The 24,162-nt window shown below is 43.5% G+C and overlaps 1 pseudogene; it reads right to left on the minus strand.

Annotated features, from left to right (window-relative positions):
* Positions 1-968: 968 nt before the first annotated feature.
* The window catches only part of LOC121548087, a 121,713-nt pseudogene continuing 98,519 nt past the window's right edge, over positions 969-24,162 (minus strand).

Here is a 24,162-nt window from a genome sequence, read left to right on the forward strand (position 1 = left end):
TAAAGGGTTTTGCCAAACAGTGCAACCCATTGCTGGTAAAGATCTCTGGGCTATTTTGAGTAGATAGTCATGCCAGGTTTGTCTGGAGTGCTGCATGGAATAGCCATAGCGTGTAAACTCAACATTAACGAAATATATTAAAATCTCTCAACAATGAGCACATTTATTTCCCTATCCCTGATACTGTAATTGATAAAGTTTTACTAGTTACACTTTGCAGAATTCATTAATATTGTATGATATTCTGTGGGCTGATGTGAATTGAATAACCGATGAAGTATGTGAGAAACATTTAAAAACATTACTAGTTCACAACACCACTTGTGTTATTGGCACCCAACATGTAATTTGGCCAAGAGACCTTACAAGAATGCTAATATCTCCTGACAGGGTGGGTTTTGGTTAAATTGCATAAACAAGCGTATTCCAAGGTAGTGCAATACAACAGTGGAAATTGTGTTTACTTTTATCCATCCCTTGTGAAGAAAAACAATGACATTGCTTCTGGGGCAGCTGGGATATTTTCCTTGCCAGAGCGTGGAGTCTGGCGATAAGCCATTGTTGTTTAAACCTGGCTAGGCTACGAAGAAGAGAACAAACTGATGCAATACCATTCCCAGACAGATTATTTAAAAATAAACAGAATTGTACCAATGTCAGTTTTATGAAGATCCATCACAGCAATGAACTTAAAAAAGCATCTAACCGCTCCAATGTGTTTTAGGTTTGAGAATTGAAGTTCTACTGTCGGTAAATCCCAAGATTGAGGTTGAGGTCAAGATTCAGCTTTTGATTGGTATTGTATTGCATTTGTCAACCAACAAATAACCACAAAAGAGGAGATCTTCATATTATTCAACTTTATGACTACCTACATGTGGAGGTAAAACAGAAGCTAAATTAAACTTTTTTAGAAAATTATAGAAAATCATTACTCTTTGTAAATAATAAAATGTTGGATGGGAGCTGTATTCAAAATGACAGTGGGGAAATGTGAACAGGGATGAGTAAGACAATGTCAGACATCTTGGAAGAAAGAATCCAGGTCCTCTGTCATTTCTGCTGCCGCCACCTGAGAGAGGTTCCCTGGTCCTGTTGTCTGTCAAGAGGGCGTGTTGGGGGGTTTGGTGGCGGGGTGTTGGGGGGTTTGGTGGCGGGGTGTTGGGGGGTTTGGTGGCGGGGTGTTGGGGGGTTTGGTGGCTGGGTTTTGGGGGTTTTGGGGGGTTTGGTGGCGGGGTGTTGGGGGGTTTGGTGGCGGGGTTGTCCTCCCACTTCACCTCCACCCCAGCCCCAGGACCACCTAGCAGCTTCTGGCTCTCCATGAAGTAGGGTCTCCTGTAGCTCACTTGGTAGAGCATGGCGCTTGCAACGCCAGGGTTGTGGGTTCAATTCCCAAAGGGGGGCCAGTATGAAAAATGTATGCACTCACTAATTGTAAGTCGCTCTGGATAAGAGCGTCTGCTAAATGACTAAAATGTAAATGTAAGGACTGGTTGGGGTGAAGGAGCGAGAACCCAGAGTCCTCAATCTGACAACACACAACAGAAAAAAGTTTTGTAAGGTGTCAGACGGTAAAAATAATACTGGTTCAAATGTTAATGTGCTAGACAGAATAGCGATGGTCAGCTTTGACAGACATGTTAGAAAGAAAACTCTGCTTCAGTTCTTTTACTAACTGCATTGTACTGGTGTAGTGAACTGATCCAATTCCGCCCTCATCTTTTAAGCCAGGCTGTGTGATTGGGATGGAACACACCGGCTTTGAAGTCTCCCTGATTAGTCTCTCTCTCCTACCATCATCTTGATCATTGTCCGATTCCTTTGTCTAGCTAGGCAAATTCTAGCTAACTACTAGACCGTATTGGAACCAGCGGGGGTGTCCACTGGGTCCAGTGATGTACGCCTACATATCTCAGCAGCCCTTTGATGGAAATAGACTTCTTACAAAAACAAGAATCAAAGAAACAAATTCAGTACTGATCTAAGAAAAAAAAAATATTATCTCTCCTGCTTACTATCCTGTCTCTGTTCACGGTCTGTCCAGTAAACACATTTTTATTTTTTTAAGGAATGGGGGAAACATCTCAGAGCCACAGGTTTCACGAGTAGAGAGCTGTGTCCATTTCACCCTGATCTGTCTCAGTGTCACCACATTACAGCAAACAGCACTCAGCCTTCTGAAAAATGACAAAATGCATAAATATGAAACAATCCGAAACAGAGACCAGAAACAAATCAATCTTTGAATGATTTCGATGCAGCACATCCCCCCCCCCCACCCCCCCTCCCGTAATCCGAGGTGAAGCATATCGGAGCGCGCTCCACTGGATGCCATTGCATTACTCTTTCTATTGTTTAATTTATCGCCCCTGTGTAAATATTTAATCGGTGAAGTATTATATTTTGACCTTTAATAAACGCTGAATGACTGTGATCTATCTGTACAAACCAACAGATCTGGAACCAGGTAGGGCATGTGGCAGAGATTGAATTCTCCCAGTCGCAGGTAAGGGGGAAATGAGTTGGTCGTCTTTGTGCCCCATGATGACTGGAGCATTTAGAGATGAGTGTCCGTAGATTCAGGGGATGGCCCAGACCCCCCACACAAAACAGCTATGCTTCGCGTATTAATGTGACGTGACTTATATTAATATGTATGACTTATTTATCGAATCAACTAACTATGTTTAATTGTCACTCGATTAAATTAATCATGTAACAATTAACTCATTAGGAATTTGGGGCAGCACGGAAGATGTTGTTTAACGAGTTACCATCTCCTGAATTAAACTCTTTGAAGATATATATATATATATATATATGTTATATATCGATAACAGTCTCTTATTAAATAATTACCTATTATCAGTCTCATTCTGAACGATGCATAATCCTTGAACCTGCAAGAACCCTAACCTTATTGATGAATCCGCAATACACAAATTGGCTTAATTATTTATTTACTAACTAACTAAATAATAACACAATACAAACACACACACAGGTTATTGATTACTAATCTAATAAAATGAAAACAGGTCCCTAGTGGACTGGACTAACAATAACATGAATGCTTGGAAGGGAGAGACAGAGATTCAAACTATCGTTGTTACTTTGTAAACTACGCACACGGAAATACAAATGCTTAGAACCCTAATCATTGTTCATTCAGATTAGAAATGCAACTTGTATTTACATGTAGCTGTCCTAGATAGTTGAGTTGATGATGTAGGACTCTGGTTTGCCCACCAGAGATCCCAATGTCCTTGGTAGAGTTTCTGGTCGTAGTAGTGGTTAGAATGATTTCTTCAGCGTACCATGTAGTTCGTAGAGTTGATCTGTTAGAATAGATACTTCAGATGTACCAGCGGTTGTCTGAGAGGGATTGTCCTTTCCAATGTATGTCTTTAGTGTAAGTTCTCTAGACGACTATACATGCCAGCTGCAGACTGAGATGATAAGGTCTAGTGCATTGTCTTCTTCTTCACCTCGTGTAGAGGTTGAGAGTTTCAGAGTTTCTCCATTTCAAACGTGTGGACTAACGTCTCACGTTTTCTGGTCTTTCTGGTCTAACCATTTTGTAATGTGTAGCTTCAGCTTCACGCTTCCTGGTCTGGTAGAAATTCAACTATTTGCAACATCCGGCTTATACTGTAATCTGCTTGGTCTTGTAGAAATTCAACCATTTGCAACATCCGGCTTATACCGGTCTGAGGTGAATTTTGTCATGAGGGGTTTTATACTTGAGTAGAAAAAGGGGCGTTTCATCATGTTTGTGCTCATCTGGGCGTGGCCACTGACTGAGAACAAATCAATATGGGAACAATCATCTCATCTAGAATGCTAAAATCATATTGTTACCTTCACAAAAGTATTATTATACTTAATCATTCGTTTTATACAACAATTAGATGCAAACCTCATAACTGGGAAGTGTACACCCCCAGAGATACAGTTATGTTGTTCCACCGTCTTTAATGACATCACAACATAGTAACGAATTTGACATGATTGTTCGTTAAGTCGCCACCAACCATTTCCCACATTATTTTAAGTAGGAATATTGTTTCATTATCCACTTTTGGATGTTGGAGTCTTGGCGGGAAGACTTCCTTTGTCTCACATGGAAATTCCCTCTCCCAATACTGCATGGCGTGGAAAATAAAGTTTCTGCAAGAAATGTACGACCGGTCATAAAACTGGCCCCCAGAAAAGGGGGTGTTCAAACCTTTGCCTAGACGGCATCTTTGATCCTCAGCCCATGAGAGAAAGTCATGACAAATGTCACAAACATGCAGTTCGGACGACAGGACTAAAATATGACTCATGAATTTCATAAATTCACGAGTCAGTCAGAATTCACTGAAAAACACTTTAGAGGCATTGAAATCCTTCTCCGTGACAATGTGCGTATATTACAACACTAAATGAGAGGAGAAACAATCCCCACAAATATGAATCATAACCCTTAAGCTTATTACCAAAGGGATGAATTGCAATGGTGGTCTAGCTTAGGGAGACTATCTAGTCTAGATATATTGGTATTGTAAGTAAGGCAACTTTTGTTGTAAAGAAGTTACGTAGAGCTGAAGCCAGTAGGAGGCTGTGTGTTACCTCAACCAATAAAGATAATTTAGGCTGGTAAACAGGAACAATGTGACCCACCCAAGTGTGTAGCTAGGTCTCTGCAGATAGTGTCCTTTACCTGTTCAAGAAGCGAAGTGACTTTCATCGGACCGACTTCCAAAGTTACTTTCACCGGACCAACTTGCAAAGTGGCTTTCATCGGACCGACTTCCAAAGTGACTTCACCAGAACAACTTGCAAAGTGACTTTCACCGGACCGACTTTCAAAGTGACTTTCACTGGACCGACATTCAAAGTGATTTTCATCGGACTGACTTTCAAAGTTACTTTCATCGGAGCGACTTTCAAAGTGACTTTCATCAGACTGACTTTCAAAGTGACTTTCATCGGAGCGACTTTCAAAGTGACTTTTAGCTCTTACTCTCACACTAACCAAAAAGAACATAGGTAGCAACCAAAAAAGGCTAGGTAGTCTAAAACCTTATTAAATCAGATTGATCAGAAATCTGTCCCCTAAAACATATTGGGGATTAAGGTATAAAGTCTTATACATGTACCCTTCCTGGGTTATCAGATTGAAATGTGATTGAGGATATTAGCTGCATCTGAATAAACTTTGCACCAGAGCGTTGTGGAGCGATGGCAAACACATCACATCAAAGACCGCTCCCTTCTCTCCTTCTCAGACTCAAATTAAACTGTCACATAGCAGATAGTCAACATTTACATCTTGGTGCAACGTGCCCACATTCTCATCAGGATTCTGGCACTTCAACTGCGTTGAACGCTGAGGGACAGGGGCACGTGTTAGAGATAATCCTGATTGACATCTCTAGATTATTGCCTTCTCACCGAAAAATTAAAAACACCACCTCTCTTCTCATTCTGTCAGTCTGCCGAGCTTCCAATTTGAATAGAATGAACAGTGCAGCATGGAAAATCTGACGAATTGTCAACACGTATGGGAGAGACCCGCTTCCCAAATCACCACTTTTATAGCGTGCAGAAAATAACATGACCAAACCCCGAGATTTACCGGTATGTAAGAGAAATAGCTATGATCAACGTGCATAACAGCAACCCCACACAGACAAAGAATGAAAATAAGTTACACCATATCTTTTTTTTTTTACCACATTCTCCCTCCTAAATAGGGATTGAATATTAATAACCTTGAATGTGACTGAAACTGCGGATCCAAAAGGTCCTCCACTAAAAGGCATTAGATCAAATAAATATTCATTAGGGGCTAAATTAATCTAAAGTGTCATAATAAACCCATACAACTTAAACGGCTATGACAGCTAATGATGGATGTGATTACAGAGCTGGGGGCCCCTCCAGAGACTTCATGCATGAGCTGCAGGGTCCTCCCCCAGGCCCACACAAAGGCAGGCATGCCGCCCCAATTACATCCTGCCCCAAATGAAAGGCGTCCTTACACTGTGTGACAGCACAAAGTACTTCTGGCAGGCCAGCTGATAGTGCATTCCCTTGACCAACTCCAGGATCTGAAAAGAAGGAAAGAAAGCAGGGGGAATACAGAGATGAGAGGTGTTGGGAGTTATAAAGATATCTTTAATTTGTATAAAACAGGAATGTTGCGTAAGAGAGGTTTTGACGTTGACCAATAACATTGGCTAGCAGCTACAAGCAGTTGCAGAAATAATTCAAATAAAAATCAAATCAGATTTTATTTTTCACATGCGCCGCATACAACAGGTATAGACCTTGCCGTGAAATGCTTACTTACAAGCCCTTAACCAACAATGAAAAAATTAAACATTTGCTATGATAGATGGAGCGTTTGTGTTAAGGCCCTTGTGTTTTGCGGTTGCCAATTATGGAGCAACATCATAGCATGGCATTAACGTGAGGCTCCAAGTATTACTGGAAATAATACATTCCATGGCTTGACACTTAAATACAGCAATGATAAAAAGAGGGAGAGAACTTGCACATATCAAACAAAAATAGGTGATTTAGAGGGTTTGTGTTACGATAATGTGAAGCACAAAATCCCAACAATCTTTTTTTTATTTTCTTCCTTAAGCTATTGACCAGGGCCCGGTTTCCCAAAAGCATCTTAAAACCCCCTAGAGTCCAGTCAAAAGTTTGGACACCTACTCATTCCAGGGTTTTTCTTTATTTTTACTATTTTCTACATTGTAGAATAATAGTGAAGACATCAAAACTATGAAAAAACACATATGGAATCATGTAGTAACCAATAAAGATTTAAACAAATTCTTCAAAGTAGACACCCTTTGCCTTGATGACAGCTTTGCAAAATCAGCTTCCTGAGGTAGTCACCTGGAATGCATTTCAATGAACAGGTGTGCCTTGTTAAAAGCTAATTTGTGGAACTTCTTTCCATCTTAATGTGTTTGAGCCAATCAGTTGTGTTGTGACAAGGTAATGGTGGTATACAGAAGATAGCACTATTTGGTAAAAGACCAAGTCCATATTATGACAAGAACAGCTCAAATAAGCAAAGAGAAACGACAGTCCATCATTACTTTAAGACATGAAGGTCAGTCAATCTGGAACATTTCAAGAACTTTGAAAGTTTCTTTAAGTGCAGTCGCAAAAACCATCAAGCGCTATGATGAAACTGGCTCTCATGAGGACTGCCACAGGAAAGAAAGGCCCAGAGTTACCTCTGCTGCAGAGGATAAGTTCATTAGAGTTACCAGCCTCAGAAATTCCAGCCCAAATAAATGCTTCACAGAGTTCAAGTAACAGACATCTCAACATCAACTGTTCAGAGGAGACTGCGTGAATCAGGCCTTCATGGTCGAATTGCTGCAAAGAAACCACTACTAAACAACACCAATAAGAAGAAGAGACTTGATTGGGCCAAGAAACACGAGCAATGGACATTAGACCGGTGGAAATCTGTCCTTTGGTCTGATGAGTCCAAATTTGAGATATTTGGTTCCAACCGCCGTGTCTTTGTGAGACGCAGAGTAGATGAACGGATGATCTCCGCATGTGTGGTTCCCACCGTGAAGCATGGAGGAGGAGGTGTGATGGTGTGGGGGTGCTTTGCTGATGACACTGTCTGTGATTTATTTAGAATTCAAGGCACACTTAACCAGCATGGCTACCACAGCATTCTGCAGCGATACGCCATCCCATCTGGTTTGCGCTTAGTAGGACTATCATTTGTTTTTCAACACCTCCAGGTTGTGTAAGGGCTATTTGACCAAGGAGAGTTATGGAGTGCTGCATTAGATGACCTGGCCTCCACAATCACCCGACCTCAACCCAATTGAGATTGTTTGGGATGAGTTGGACCGCAGAGTGAAGGAAAAGCAGCCAACAAGTGCTCAGCATATGTGGGAACTCCTTCAAGACTGTTGGAAAAGCATTCCTCATGAAGCTGGTTGAGAGAATGCCAAGAGCATGCAAAGCTGTCATCAAGGCAAAGGGTGGCTACTTTGAAGAATATAAAATATAACATATATTTTGATTTGTTTAACACTTTTTTGGTTACTACATGATTCCATATGTGTTATTTCATAGTTTTGATGCCTTCACTATTATTCTACAATGTAGAAAATAGTCCCCAAAAAAGATAAACCATTGAATGAGTAGGTGTGTCCAAACTTTTGACTGGTAGTGTATATATTTTTGTTTGATACCTAAAGGGGTCCTAAAAGTCCAAATCAAATAGCTAAACGATCCATGGTATGACCATCTTAAAACAATTCCATACATCAGCTTAGAACCCACCCACCCCTTAGACGTTTAGAGGTTAAGTTAATATTAAAACCATTCAATCTTATGGTCCTAACGATGAACCAAGCCTTAAGATGCTTTTGGGAAACCGGCCCAGACCTTCAGATATTGTGATTCCACACCCCATGTATTCCTCTCCGTAAACCCCGTATTCCTTTCCGTACACTCCTGTATTCCTCTCAGTACACTCCTGTATTCCTCTCCGTAAACCCTGTATTCCTCTCCGTACACTCCTGTATTCCTCTCCATACACTCCTGTATTCATCTCCATACACTCCTGTATTCCTCTCCATACACTCCTGTATTCCTCTCCATACACTCCTGTACACTGAGGTGTGAACACGTTTGACAGGTGCACAAATGCATTATCAACCTTAAGGAGAGATTAAACGCCAATGTTCCACTTCCTGCTTGTCAAATGTGTTTCTGGGGTTTCTGCCACACACAACAAAGCCCCTAGTGGTAGAGGGGATCAAATGGTATATTAATCATGCATGGTGTCATCCGAGGTGCCTTTCACCAGTTAGGGCATTACATTAGGGTTTCTATCAAGCTTTATGGTGCCTCTTCTGCCATTCACACAGTGCATTTTAATTCCAACATTTATCGATATAATATTGGGCAAAATGCTACTGATAGACAGACTTTCCATGTTGGTGCCCATGACTAGCGTTTATTGCTCCAAGTGCCAAGGTGAAAGCACTGCCAATGACTTCCGATCTGAAGGACAGACTCGTTAGCTCACATTCTTATTGCGGGCAATGTCACGTCAGTGTTTGGCGAGTCTGGCCTCTGTGGTCTGCAGTGTCTGTTTGGGCAGTGCCAGGCAGACTGGGTGACTGAGGGCCGATGTTATGCATATTAATCACTTCCCACTGATTTCTCTCACTTTGGATTCAGTCTCTCACATTTAATAATGCTGCCTACATAGCATGTATCTCTGCTCAGAGGCCTCTATGGTGCATGCATTGGCCTCCTGGGCCGAACCACAAACAGTGTCAGTGTGTCCTCTGCTCAAAGTAGAGTACTTACTCGTACCAGAGAGGGAGATTCTATAGGGGGTTGCTGAGGGGGACATGGGAGAAATGATTCATTTAATTTGAAGAGAGATGAGCTCCCCTTGGGTTGGCTGTTCACCTAAATTAGCACTCTGTCCTCTAGTCCTTCCCTATCCTCAATAGATTGCTTGGTACACAGATTATTATTTGTAGATAGAAATAGATTATATTTCTATAGATTTCTATACATAGAAATATCTGGGTATGAAAAGGCTACTTTGACCAGTACTCAAAACATTCACAGATGCTGAATTGACCTCCAACAGTCTAAAAATACATGCACTAGAGAGATGTCTAGGAGCTGTATACAAACCCTCAATTTCAAGTCTAGACTGGTCTTTTGGTGTGAAATAATGTGTGGAATATTTGAAATGGGTATAATGGGTATATAAATGAGTGTTGTATATGGTCAATTCTTTCAGTAAAGAAATGTGGAAATGCAACAAATACAAATAGTAGAGTTAGACTTAACATTACTGATCCGGTAGTATACCATGTTATATGCTAACTAGATCTCCACAGAAAATACACAATAACATGACTACTAGACTCTAATTAAAATATATTGCCAATTCAGGTTGCTCTCTCATACTGCATTGTGTTAGTCAAGGTAGAATAGGAAAACATTACCACAAAAAACACTTTCTTATTTTTGAAACCTTTGTTAGATGTCATTGCCTATCAGGACACTTCAAAACGACTTTGGAACATTGTATTTCTAGAGTATACTGGGGGACGTTAGGCTGCGTGTATATGTTCTTCATACCAGACTTTAAACAGTGAACTTTATGGCCCAATTAACAGGGGACCATGAATTAAATTAATGTCCCAAAGGTCCATAACTCCATGAGAACGTAACAGCAAGGCCTTACAACTTCATTTCATTACATGCACCATTGAACCCAGTTTAATGTGTTGAGAGAACACATTGAAAGTGCTTAAAAAGTGCAGCTGAAAATATGCCCCGATTCATTTTAAAAGACACGAATGCTGAGGCGGTCAAAGTTGTAATCTCACTAAACTCAGCTGCTCATGCAGTGCCTTACAAAAGTATTCATCCCCCTTAGCGTTTTTCCTATTTTGTTGCATTACAACCTGTAATTTAAATTGATTTTTATTTGGATTTCATGTAATGGACATACACAAAATAGTCCAAATTGGTGAAGTGAAATGAAAAAAATAACTTGTTTCAAAACATTCTACAAAAGAAATAACGGAAAAGTGGTGCATGCATATGTATTCACCCCCTTTGGATGAAGCCCCTAAATAAGATCTGGTGCAACCAATTACCTTCAGAAGACACATAATTAGTTAAATAAAGTCCACCTGTGTGAAATCTAAGTGTCACATGATCTGTCACATGATCTCAATATATATACACCTGTTCTGAAAGGCCCCAGAGTCTGCAACACCACTAAGCAAGGGGCACCACCAAGCAAGCGGCACCATGAAGACCAAAGAGCTCTCCAAACAGGCCAGGGACAAAGTTGTGGAGAAGTACAGATCAGGGTTGGGTTATAAAATAATATCAGAAACTTTGAACATCCAACGGAGCACCATTTAATCTATTATTAAAAATGGAAAGAATCTGGCACCACAACAAACCTGCCAAGAGAGGGCCGCCCACCAAAACTCACGGACCAGGCAAGGAGGGCATTAATCAGAGAGGCAACAAAGAGACCAAAGATAACCCTGAAGGAGCTGTAAAGCTCCACAGCGGAGATTGGAGTATCTGTCCATAGGACCACTTTAAGCCATACACTCCACAGAGCTGGGCTTTACGGAAGAGTGGCCAGAAAAAAGCCATTGCTTAAAGAATCAATAAGCAAACACGTTTGGTGTTCGCCAAAAGCCATGTGGGAGACTCCCCAAACATATGGAAGAAGGTACTCTGGTCAAATGAGACTAAAATTGAGCTTTTTGGCCATCAAGGAAAACGCTATGTCTGGCGCAAACCCAACACCTCTCATCGGCAGGGACTGGGAAACTGGTCAGAATTGAAGGATGGCGCTAAATACAGGGAAATTCTTGAGGGAAACCTGTTTCAGTCTTCCAGAGATTTGAGACTGGGCCCGAGGTTCACCTTCCAGCAGGACAATGACCATAAGCATACTGCTAAAGCAACACTGGAGTGGTTTAAGGGGAAACATTTAAATGTCTTGGAATGGCCTAGTCAAAGCCCAGATCTCAATCCAATTGAGAATCTCTGGTATGACTTAAAGATTGCTGTACACCAGCAGAACCCATCCAACTTGAAGGAGCTGGAGCAGTTTTGCCTTGAAGAATGGCCAAAAATCCCAGTGGCTAGATGTGCCAAGCTTATAGAGACATACCCCAAGGGACTTGCAGCTATAATTGCTGCAAAAGGTGGCTCTACAAAGTATTGACTTTGGGGGGGGGGTGAATAGTTATGCACGCTCAAGTTTTCTGTTTTTTAGTTTTTTCTTATTTCTTCTTTGTTTCACTAGAAAAAAATATTTTGCATCTTCAAAGTGGTAGGCATGTTATGTAAATCAAATGATACAAACCCCCCAAAAATCCATTTTAATTCCAGGTTGTAAGGCAACAAAATAGGAAAAATGCCAAGGGGGGTGAATACTTTCGCAAGCCATTGTATATAAAAGCTGGGCTCTAGGCTGGAGCACTGCAGGTTTCAACTGCACGCAGGATATCAATGCTAAAACTACCCAAACACTACTGACGAGGCTAACGATCCCTGAGGATAATTGCACCTGAAGTCAACTGAAACGAATTAGACTTCAGAAAATTGGTTAAACCTGTATTAAATAAACACTTGATAAAATATGGTTAACAGATAACAGCTTCTGGTGTATAAAAATTAAAACTGCATTGTTTTACTAAGATCTGGGAAAAAAGTAATTAATTCCTCACTTTCCCTAGTGTAATAAAAATCAGTCAACCTTGTATAAAGTGTGATGACAATCTACATTTTGCGCTGTACAGAATACATATTCTAATCTATAGTACACTTAACTTTTAGAGAATGAAACTTTCTTCCTTTCCATTTTTCTGGTATTGTCATGGGGAGCAGCTTGAGTCTGACTTTTGTAAGCCTGAGTTTTGGTGACACTGTACTGTTCACTTTATGTCTGTAATGTGTGTTTGTTTTTTGGCATCTAGGACTGGTCTATTATTATTAATATATAAAATATATTTAATTTTTTTAATTGTCAATAAGATAGTAGAAATGTCAATACGACTACCAGGTTAAATTAGATTAATCAATACAAAGTAAATCATGTAGATGAGATTGTCTGAACATATTAGTGACAACTGCAGTGAGCTGATGTTGCATTGTGCCATGGGTTAACAACAGAGATCTGAGAGGGTGTTGTGTTCTGGGCCAAACCCGCCTGACTGATGCCGCTGGGGGAGACCTTATAGGACTGCAGCTTCTGCTTCAGCAGCTCTGGGTCACTGTGTCGGAATGGACACCCTGCAACCACCATGTCACAGAGTGAGAGGAGAGGGAGGGGGTGGGGGTGGGGGTTAGATGGGGGAGAGAGAGAGAAATCTGAACTGAGGGAATGGTAGATTCACAATACCCGCTGAAATAATATTATCAATAACATGAACCACATTGGTTTGCCTCAGAAGAACATCGTAACAGAGGGACCAGTTCCTATGCCAGGACAATAGTTTTTTTTGCATGCATCAAACGATTAGACATTGAAATCAAAACACATGCCTTGCATTTGCTATGACTGGGTTCATAGAAAAACTGTATTGCATGCAAACATAACCCTTTTCATGCAGCACGTCTCCAGGCCCATGCCTCACCGTGCTGGTCGCCTTGGCTGGGTGGGTTTGACAAAATCACCTTCATGCAACTGTAGGGGGTGTAGTCTGTGCGCTTGCCTTCCTTCCCGAACATGTGGCGGATGCTGTAGACATATGCTTTGTCAAACTGGAAGGCAAAAGATTGAGAGAGAGAGAGAGGTGTGAAAAAAGTGTGAGAGAGCGAGAGATGTGAGACATGGGGTTGTAGTGAAAGAGGGATCAGGAACGGCGCAATGGGAGGTTGGGGGTGAAAACAGAGATGTTGTCGTACATCATGTCGGTGGTGGCAGGGTGTTTTCCGCCATGAAAAATCAAGCTATTAGAGGGAACCTGCAGTAGAGGTGTCGCCAAACTCCAGACAGCTGTGACTGGATTATGGGTAATGTGGCCCCTTTCCTCCCTCCATCTCTTACCCCCCTCCATCTCTTTCCCCCCCTCCATCTCTTTCCTCCCTCCATCTCTTTCCCCCCTCCATCTCTTTCCCCCCTCCATCTCTTTCCCCCCCTCCATCTCTTTCCTCCCTCCATCTCTTTCCCCCCCTCCATCTCTTTCCCCCCTCCTTCTCTTTCCCCCCTCCATCTCTTCCCCCCTCCATCTCTTTCCCCCCTCCTTCTCTTTCCCCCCCTCCATCTCTTCCCCCCCTCCATCTCTTTCCCCCTCCATCTCTTTCCCCCCCTCCTTCTCTTTCCCCCCCTCCATCTCTTCCCCCCCTCCATCTCTTTCCCCCTCCATCTCTTTCCCCCCTCCATCTCTTTCCTCCCTCCATCTCTTTCCCCCCTCCATCTCTTTCCCCCTCCTTCTCTTTCCCCCCTCCATCTCTCCCCCCCCTCCATCTCTTTCCCCCCCTCCATCTCTTTCCCCCCCTCCATCTTTTTCCCCTCCTCAATCTTCTCCCTTTTGCTGGCTGCACACCTCTTCACATACATGCTGTGATCTTTCACTCACCCCTAGGAATGAACGCGGACAAGTGTTGACATTTGTCAAATGTGTTAACATGAAGGAGACCGATTTGAATCAGTAAAAACGGCAATCACACAGCCACATTATAGGACCATACACTACAGACAACCTGTTGTTGGAAAGTCCCTACTGAATTGTGGACCCATTGTTGTGGCAGATTACACAATCAAAATAATCAACCCTTGTAGAAAAAAGGTACATGTGGCAAGTCACCTCATGAAGTTCAGGGGTTCTATTGCAACTTCAATGGATTATGATGAGTACAATCGTAATTAATGTCATGACAAGCACATTTGGAAAAACGTGCTCAAAACTCACTATATAATTAGAGAACCGCTTCCAACAGTGGCAGAGCCTCTAAACCATCCGAATCCCATCTTTGCATTCCATAGCCACAGCTCTCGCTCTGCAGACAGACCTACGGTCCATACCGTCGACTCCGCCTCCGGTCCTGCTCCAAAATATATGGCGTGTGCTTAAGAAACCATTACAGTGTTTGAGTTCGATGGGGGTCACTGCATTCAATCTCAGCGGTGAACTCAATTTACCAATCATATGTACTCCCGTAGCCGCTCAAAAGGGAAATACGGCCTCCCCCTGATGGTAAAATCAACAGCTGGCTGTGGGAGAGCGAGAAAACATTAATCACGATTGTACTCATCATAATCCATTAAAGTTGTAATAAAACCCCTGAACTTGACAAGGTGACTAGCTACATAGTGGCAATATAAGGAGTAATAAAAACTACTCACCGATCATATATTAATTATATGGTGCTCTTAAGGATTTAGGAAGCCATTTCCAGTTTAAAGATCACAGCCTACTGTATTAAAATCGTTCTAGGAGCTCTCTGTCGGTGCGTAGACATTTGTGTAAAAATTTCCTCCGTTACGACTTAACTGCAATTCATGCATATTCATGAGCGACATTGCACAATGAAGAGTTTTACACTAACCTTTGAACATGGAGAACAGATAGTAAAGGATCTTTGACAAGCACATACTGTACACGAAATCACAGAAACACACTGAGAAGTTGATCACTTTGATTGAAAGGTCACAAGCCACTAGTAAGTAGCCTAACATGTGTACTTTGTCAACTCCCATGGTGCCTTCCAGATATCTACTGGTAGGACTGGGACTTGCCAGGGAACTCCCGAGTGGAGCAGTGGTCTAAGGCACTGCATCGCAGTGCTAGCTGTGCCACTAGAGATCCTGGTTCGAGTCCAGGCTCTATCGCAGCCGGCCGCAACCGGGAGACCCATGGGCGGCGCATAATTGGTCCAGCGTCGTCCAAGGTAGGGGAGGGTTTGGCCGGCAGGGATGTGGGTTCGTTTCCCACAGGGGGCCAGTATAAAAATAAATAAATAAAAACGTATGCATTCACTAACTGTAAGTCGCTCTTGATAAGCGCGTCTGCTAAAGGACTAAAATGATATGATAATATCACCATACAGTGCCTTTGGAAAATATTCAGACCCCTTGACCTTTTCCACATTTTGTTATGTTACAGCCCTATTTTAAAATGGATAAAATAAAAATAAAATCCTTAGCAATCTACATACAATACCCATAATGACAAAGCGAAAACAGGTTTTTAGAAATAAAGCAAAACAGAAATACCTTATTTACATAATTATTCAGACATTTTGCTATGAGACTCGAAATTGTTTCCATTGATCATCCTTGAGATGTTTCTACAACTTGATTGGAGTCCACCTGTGGTAAATTCAATTTATTGGACATGATTTGGTAAGGCACACACCTGTCTATATAAGGTCCCACAGTTGATAGGGCATGTCAGAGCAAAAACCAAGCCATGTGGTCGAAGGAATTGTCAGACGAGCTTAGAGATAGGATTGTGTTGAGGCACAGATCTGGGGAAGGGTACCAAAACATTTATGCAGCATTGAAGGTCCCCAAAAACACAGTGGCCTCCAGCATTCTTAAATAGAAGAAGTTTGGAACCACAAAGACTCTTCCTAGATCTGGCCGCCGGGCCAATCTGAGCAATAGGGGGAGAAGGGTCTTGGTCAGAGAGGTGACCAAGAACCCGATGGTCATTCTGACAGAGCTCTAGAGTTCCTCTGTGGAGATGGGTGAACCTTCCAGAAGGACAACCATCTCTGCAGAGTACAGAGAGATCCTCGATGAAAACCTGCTCCAGAGCGCTAAGGACCTCAGACTGGGGTGAAGGTTCACCTTCCAACAGGACTACGACCCTAAGCATACAGCCAAGACAACGCAGGAGTGGCTTCGGAACAACTCTCTGAATGTCCTTGAGTGACCCAGCCAGAGCCTGGACTTGAACCTGATCGAACATCTCTGGAGAGACCTGAAAATAGCTGTGCAGCAACGCTCCCCATCCAACCGGACAGAGCTTGAGAGGATCTGCAGAGAAGAATGGGAGAAACTCCCCAAAATACAGGTGTGTCAAGATTGTAACGTCATACCCAAGAAGACTCAATGCTGTAATCGCTGCCAAAGGTGCTTCAACAAAGTACTGAGTAAAGGGTCTGAATACTTATGTAAATGTAGTATTTACGTTTTTTAATTTTGAATAAATGTGCAAAACTGTCTAAAAACCTGTTTTTGTTTTGTCATATAAGCCAAGCTTAGCTAAGAATGATGTGAATAGAGAGAGTGTCTCTCTCTGGCGGGAGGTAAGCTTGGCTTATATGGTGTCGAGTAAAGCTTAAACCATGTATTAAGATTGTAGGTACAGTGGGGGAAAAAAGTATTTAGTCAGCCACCAATTGTGCAAGTTCTCCCACTTAAAAAGATGAGAGAGGCCTGTAATTTTCATCATAGATACACGTCAACTATGACAGACAAAATGAGAGAAAAAAATTCCAGAAAATCACATTGTAGGATTTGTTATGAATTTATTTGCAAATTATGGTGGAAAATAAGTATTTGGTCAATAACAAAAGTTTCTCAATAATTTGTTATATACCCTTTGTTGGAAATGAAACAGGTCAAACGTTTTCTGTAAGTCTTCACAAGGTTTTCACACACTGTTGCTGGTATTTTGGCCCATTCCTCCATGCAGATCTCCTCTAGAGCAGTGATGTTTTGGGGCTGTCGCTGGGCAACACGGACTTTCAACTCCCTCCAAAGATTTTCTATGGGGTTGAGATCTGGAGACTGGCTAGGCCACTCCATGACCTTGAAATGCTTCTTACGAAGCCACTCCTTCGTTGCCCGGGCGGTGTGTTTGGGATCATTGTCATGCTGAAAGACCCAGCCACGTTTCATCTTCAATGCCCTTGCTGATGGAAGGAGGTTTTCACTCAAAATCTCACGATACATGGCCCCATTCATTCTTTCCTTTACATGGATCAGTTGTCCTGGTCCCTTTGCAGAAAAACAGCCCCAAAGCATAATTTTTCCACCCCCATGCTTCACAGTAGGTATGGTGTTCTTTGGATGCAACTCAGCATTCTTTGTCCTCCAAACACGACGAGTTGAGTTTTTACCAAAAAGATCTATTTTGGTTTCATCTGACCATATGACATTCTCCCAATCCTCTTCTGGATCATCCAAATGCACTCTAGCAAACTTCAGACGGGCCTGGACATGTATTGGCTTAAGCAGGGGGACACGTCTGGCACTGCAGGATTTGAGTCCCTGGCGGTGGAGTTTGGAGTGTGACTGTTTGAGGTTGTGGACAGGTGTCTTTTATACTGATAACAAGTTCAAACAGGTGGCATTAATACAGGTAACGAGTGGAGGACAGAGGAGCCTCTTAAAAAAGAAGTTACAGGTCTGTGAGAGCCAGAAATCTTGCTTGTTTGTAGGTGACCAAATACTTATTTTCCACCATAATTTGCAAATAAATTCATAAAAAATCCGACAATGTGATTTTCTGGATTTTTTTTCCTCAATTTGTCTGTCATAGTTGACATGTACCTATGATGAACATTACAGGCCTCTCTCATCTTTTTAAGTGGGATAACTTTTTTTCCCCACTGTAGGTATTGTAGTTAGGTATTGTAGGTAGTTTATCTAGGTAGTTATTGTAGGTTATTGTAGGTAATTATTGTAGGTAAGTATTGTATTCGGCTGAGCCCGGTGAAGCACGAGGCTAGCTAACCCACTACCTGGACCAATAAAGGTAGCTAGCTAGTGGGTAGCTATTGGTAATTATTAGCAACTGTGGATAGTTGTTTCCAATGTTATTTCACGCTTAAGAGTACCTGTAATTATACCATCTAGCTACCTACCATTCAGCTGTTTTTCTAACCTCATTTTCTGAAGTGTTAACGTTAGGTAGTTAGTAGCTACTGTACTCGAAATGTAGCTAGCTTGTTGCTACCTGGATAGCTAACTAAACAATAGCTGGAACGACCTAGCTTTAATATTTGGAGACGCTTTCTCTCCGTTGGGACAGACGCGAACTGGCTGAATCGATTCAGTGGCTAGCTTTGCACTTAACTGGCTAACAGTAGCTACTAAGTGTAAGTTATAACCTACATTTATTTTTGTTTGTTTTTACATACTGCTAACCAGAGTCGTTCAAGGGAATTCGGGACATGGGTGACTAGTTAACGTTAGCTTGGCTCTCTCTGTGTGTTCGTGCCGTGGGAGGAGGGGTTGGTTCGTTGGCAGAGAGCAATGGCTAGCTAGTATGCTAACTATTCTAGCTAACTAACTGGCTGAATAAGTTGACGACGTACTCACTCAAACTGTCAAAACTAACCCAAAACTTTACACAACGTTAGACACGGTCACGAATGATCTGCTTGGCATGTTAACACACTGGTGGTTTGTTGTAACCGAGTATTTGTGCTAAACCGTGTTATTGGAGGCTGGTATGCTAGTTGGCTATGGCGTCATAGGATTCGGTGCCCTGGACGGTTTTCAATGAAGAATACTGTACCAAGTTAGCTAGCTGAATAAACTAAGTTAGAGTCTATTCCTAGAAAACATTGAACCGCTGTAGTTTACAGCAATTATAATTTCTAAAGTGGAAGTTGGGAGAGTTATATTTGAGTGTTTCAGTGAAACGTAAGTGAGGGAGGCCCCGCTCTCTCGCTTTCCCAGATGTTTCGTTAATTTCATTCCGATCTCCTTTGCATTATTGTAGCCTTTTTCTGTAGCCTGTCAACTATGTGTCTGTCTATCCCTGTTCTCTCCTCTCTGCACATGCCATACAAACGCTTCACACAGTGTGGCTGTTGCCACTCTAATCTGGTGGTCCCTGCGCGCACGACCCATGTGGAGTTCCAGGTCTCTGGAACTGCCGTTCTGCCGTTCTGCGGCCAACAAGGCAGAGTTAATCTCAGCCTATGCTACCCTCCAGTCCCTCGACTACTTGGCGCTGACGGAAACATGGATTACCACAGAAAACACTGCTACTCCTACTGCTCTTTCCTCGTCTGACCATGTGTTCTCGCATACCCCGAGAGCATCTGGTCAGCGCGGCGGTGGCACAGGAATCCTCATCTCTCCCAAGTGGACATTCTCTCTTTTTCCACTGACCCATCTGTCTATCTCCTCATTTGAATTCCATGCTGTCACAGTCACTAGCCCATTCAAGCTTAACATCCTTGTCATTTATCGCCCTCCAGGTTCCCTTAGAGAGTTCAACAATGAGCTTGATGCCTTGATAAGTTCCTTTCCTGAGGATGGCTCACCCCTCACAGTTCTGGGTGACTTTAACCTCCCTATGTCTGCCTTGACTCATATGTCTTGACTCATTTCTCTCTGCCTCGTTCTTTCCACTCCTTTCCTCTTTTGACCTCACCCTCTCACCGTCCCCCCCTACTCACAAGGCAGGAAATACGCTTGACCTCATCTTTACTAGATGCTGTTCTTCTACTAATCTCACTTCAACTCCCCTCCAAGTCTCCGACCACTACTTTGTATCCTTTTCTCTCTCGCTCTCCTCCAACACTACTCACTCTGCCCCTACTCAGATGGTAATGTGCCGTCGCAACCTTCGCTATCTCTCTCCCGCTACTCTCTCCTCTTCCATCCTATCATCTCTTCCCTCCGCTAAATCCTTCTCCCTCCGATCTCATGATTCTGCCTCCTCAACCCTCCTCTCCTCCCTTTCTGCATCTTTTGACTCTCTATGTCCCCTATCCTCCCAGCCGGCTCGGTCCTCCCCTCCTGCTCCGTGGCTTGACGACTCATTGCGAGCTCACAGAAGAGGGCTCCGGGCAGCCGAGCGGAAATGGAGGAAAACTAGACTCCCTGCGGACCTGTCATCTTTTCACTCCCTCCTCTCTACATTCTCTTTCTCTGTTTCCGCTGCTAAAGCCACTTTCTATCACTCTAAATTTCAAGCCTCTGCCTCTAACCCTAGGAAGCTCTTTGCCACCTTCTCCTCCCTGCTGAATCCTCCTCCACCACCCCCTCCCTCCTCCCTCTCTGTGGATGACTTCGTCAACCATTTTGAAACGAAGGTTGACGACATCCGATCCTCATTTATTAAGTCAAATGACACTGCTGGTCCTGCTCACGCTGCCCTACCCTATGCTTTGACTTCTTTCTCCCCTCTCTCTCCAGATGAAATCTTGTGACTTGTGACGGCCGGCCGCCCAACAACCTGCCCGCTTGACCCTATCCCCTCCTCTCTTCTCCAGAGCATTTCCGGAGACCTTCTCCCTTACCTCACCTCGCTCATCAACTCATCCTTGACCGCTGGCCATGTCCCTTCCGTCTTCAAGAGAGCGAGAGTTGCACCCCTCCTCAAAAAACCTACACTCGATCCCTCTGATGTCAACAACTACAGACCAGTATCCCTTCTTTCTTTTCTCTCCAAAACTCTTGAGCGTGTCGTCTCTAACCAACTCTCCTGCTATCTCTCTCAGAATGAACTTCTTGATCCAAACCAGTCAGGTTTCAAGACTGGTCATTCAACTGAGACTGCTCTTCTCTGTGTCACGGAGGCTCTCCGCACTGCTAAAGCTAACTCTCTCCCCTCTGCTCTTATCCTTCTAGACCTATCCGCTGCCTTTGATACTGTGAACCATCAGATCCTCCTCTCCACCCTCTCCGAGTTGGGCATCTCCGGTGCTGCTCACTCTTGGATTGCTACCTACCTGACAGGTCGCTCCTACCAGGTGGCGGGCGAGAATCTGTCTCGCACCACGTGCTCTCACCACTGGTGCCCCCAGGGCTCAGTTCTAGGCTCTCTCCTATTCTCTCTATACACCAAGTCACTTGGCTCTGTCATATCCTCACATGGTCTCTCCTATCATTGCTACGCAGACGACACACAATACATTTTCTCCTTTCCCCTTTCTGATAACCAGGTGGCGAATCGCATCTTTGCATGCCTGTGAATCAGTGTGAATGTCGGATCACCACCTCAAGCTGAACCTCGGCAAGACGGAGCTGCTCTTCCTCCCGGGGAAGGACTGCCCGCTCCATGATCTCGCCATCACGGTTGACAACTCCATTGTGTCCTCCTCCCAGAGTGCAAAGAACCTTGGCATGACCCTGGACAACACCCTGTCGTTCTCCGCTAACATCAAAGCGGTGACCCGATCCTGCAGGTTCATGCTCTACAACATTCGCAGAGTACGACCCTACCTTACACAGAAAGCGGCACAGGTCCTAATCCAGGCACTTGTCATCTCCCGTCTGGATTACTGCAACTCGCTGTTGGCTGGGCTCCCTGCCTGTGCCATTAAACCCCTACAACTTATCCAGAACGCTGCAGCCCGTCTGGTGTTCAACCTTCCCAAGTTCTCTCATGTCACCCCGCTCCTCCGCACACTCTACTGGCTTCCAGTTGAGGCTCGCATCTACTACAAGACCATGGTGCTTGCCTACGGAGCTGTGAGGGGAACTGCACCTCCTTACCTTCAGGCTCTGATCAGACCCTACACCCAAACGAGGGCACTACGTTCATCCACCTCTGGCCTGCTAGCTCCCCTACCTCTACGGAAGCACAGTGCCCGCTCAGCCCAGTCAAAGCTATTTGCTGCTCTGGCACCCCAATGGTGGAACAAGCTCCCCCACGAAGCCAGGACAGCGGAGTCACTGACCACCTTCCAGAGACACTTGAAACCCTACCACTTTAAGGAATATCTGGAATAGTATAAAAAAAGTGGTTGTCCCACTGGCTATCATAAATTGAATGCACCAATTTGTAAGTCGCTCTGGATAAGATCGTCTGCTAAATGATGTAAATGTAAATGTAAATGTCATTATGGGGTATTGTGTGTAGATTGATGAGGGGGGGGGAAAAAACAATTTAATCAATTTTAGAATAAGGCTGTAACGGAACAAAATGTGGAAAAAGTCAAGGGTCTGAACATTTTCAGAATGCACTGTACTTAGGTGCCGATACGATATGTATTGCGATATTATATGTATTGGGATTCGATACCGCGATTTGATGTCCCAAACATATTGCTCACTATACACTGAGTATAGAAAACATTAGGAACACCTTCCTAATATTGAGTTGCACCCCCTTCCCCCTTTTGACCTCAGAACAACCTGAACTTGTCGGGGCATGGACTCTACAAGGTGTCGAAAGCGTTCCACAGGGATGCTGGCACATGTTGAATACAATGCTTCCCACAGTTGTGTCAAGTTGGCTGGATGTCCTTTGGGTGGTGGACCATTCTTGATGCACACGGAAAACTGTTGAGTGTGAAAAACCCAGCAACATTGTGGTTCTTGACACAAAAACCGGTGCACCTGGCACCTACTACCATACCCCGTTCAAAGGCACTTGAATATTTTGTCTTGCCAATTCACCCTCTGAATGGCACACATACAGTGCATTCTCAGACCACTTCCCCTTTTCCACATTTTGTTACGTTACAGACTTGTTTTCCTCATCTGTCACGCCCTGACATAGAGATCTCTAGTTGGTTTGGTCAGGGTGTGAATATCTATGTGTAGATCTATGTTATCTATTTCTATGTTGGCCGGGTGTGGTTCCCAATCAGAGAAGGCTGTCGATCGTTGTCTCTGATTGGATCATACTTAGGTAGCCATTTTGCCTACAGTGAGGGAAAAAAGTATTTGATCCCCTGCTGATTTTGTACGTTTGCCCACTGACAAAGACATGATCAGTCTATAATTTTAATGGTAGGTTTATTTGAACAGTGAGAGACAGAATAACAACAAAAAAATCCAGAAAAATGTGTGTCAAAAATGTCAAAAATGTTATAAATTAATTTGCAGTTTAATGAGGGAAATAAGTATTTGACCCCTCTGCAAAACATGACTTAGTACTTGGTGGCAAAACCCTTGTTGGCAATCACAGAGGTCAGACGTTTCTTGTAGTTGGCCACCAGGTTTGCATACATCTCAGGAGGGATTTTGTTCCGCTCCTCTTTGCAGATCTTCTCCAAGTCATTAAGGTTTCGAGGCTGATGTTTGGCAACTCGAACCTTCAGCTCCCTCCACAGATTTTCTATGGGATTAAGGTCTGGAGACTGGCTAGGCCACTCCAGGACCTTAATGTGCTTCTTCATGAGCCACTCCTTTGCTGCCTTGGCCGTGTGTTTTGGGTCATTGTCATGCTGGAATACCCATCCACGACCCATTTTCAATGCCCTGGCTGAGGGAAGGAGGTTCTCACCCAAGATTTGACTGTACATGGCCCTGTCCATCGTCCCTTTGATGCGGTGAAGTTGTCCTGTCCCCTTAGCAGAAAAACACCCCCAAAGCATAATGTTTCCACCTCCATGTTTGACGGTCGGGATGGTGTTCTTGGGGTCGTAGGCAGCATTCCTCCTCCTCCAAACACGGCGAGTTGAGTTGATGCCAAAGAGCTCGATTTTGGTCTCATCTGACCACAACACTTTCACCCAGTTCTCCTCTGAATCATTCAGATGTTCATTGGCAAACTTCAGATGGCCCTGTATTTGTGCTTTCTTGAGCAGGGGGACCTTGCGGGCGCTGCAGGATTTCAGTTCTTCACGGCGTAGTGTGTTACCAATTGTTTTCTTGGTGACTATGGTCCCAGCTGCCTTGAGGTCATTGACAAGATCCTCCCGTGTAGTTCTGGGCTGATTCCTCACCATTCTCATGATCAT

This window comes from Coregonus clupeaformis, chromosome 31 (genome assembly GCF_020615455.1).
Source record: "Coregonus clupeaformis isolate EN_2021a chromosome 31, ASM2061545v1, whole genome shotgun sequence".
Taxonomy (NCBI): Eukaryota; Metazoa; Chordata; class Actinopteri; order Salmoniformes; family Salmonidae; genus Coregonus; species Coregonus clupeaformis.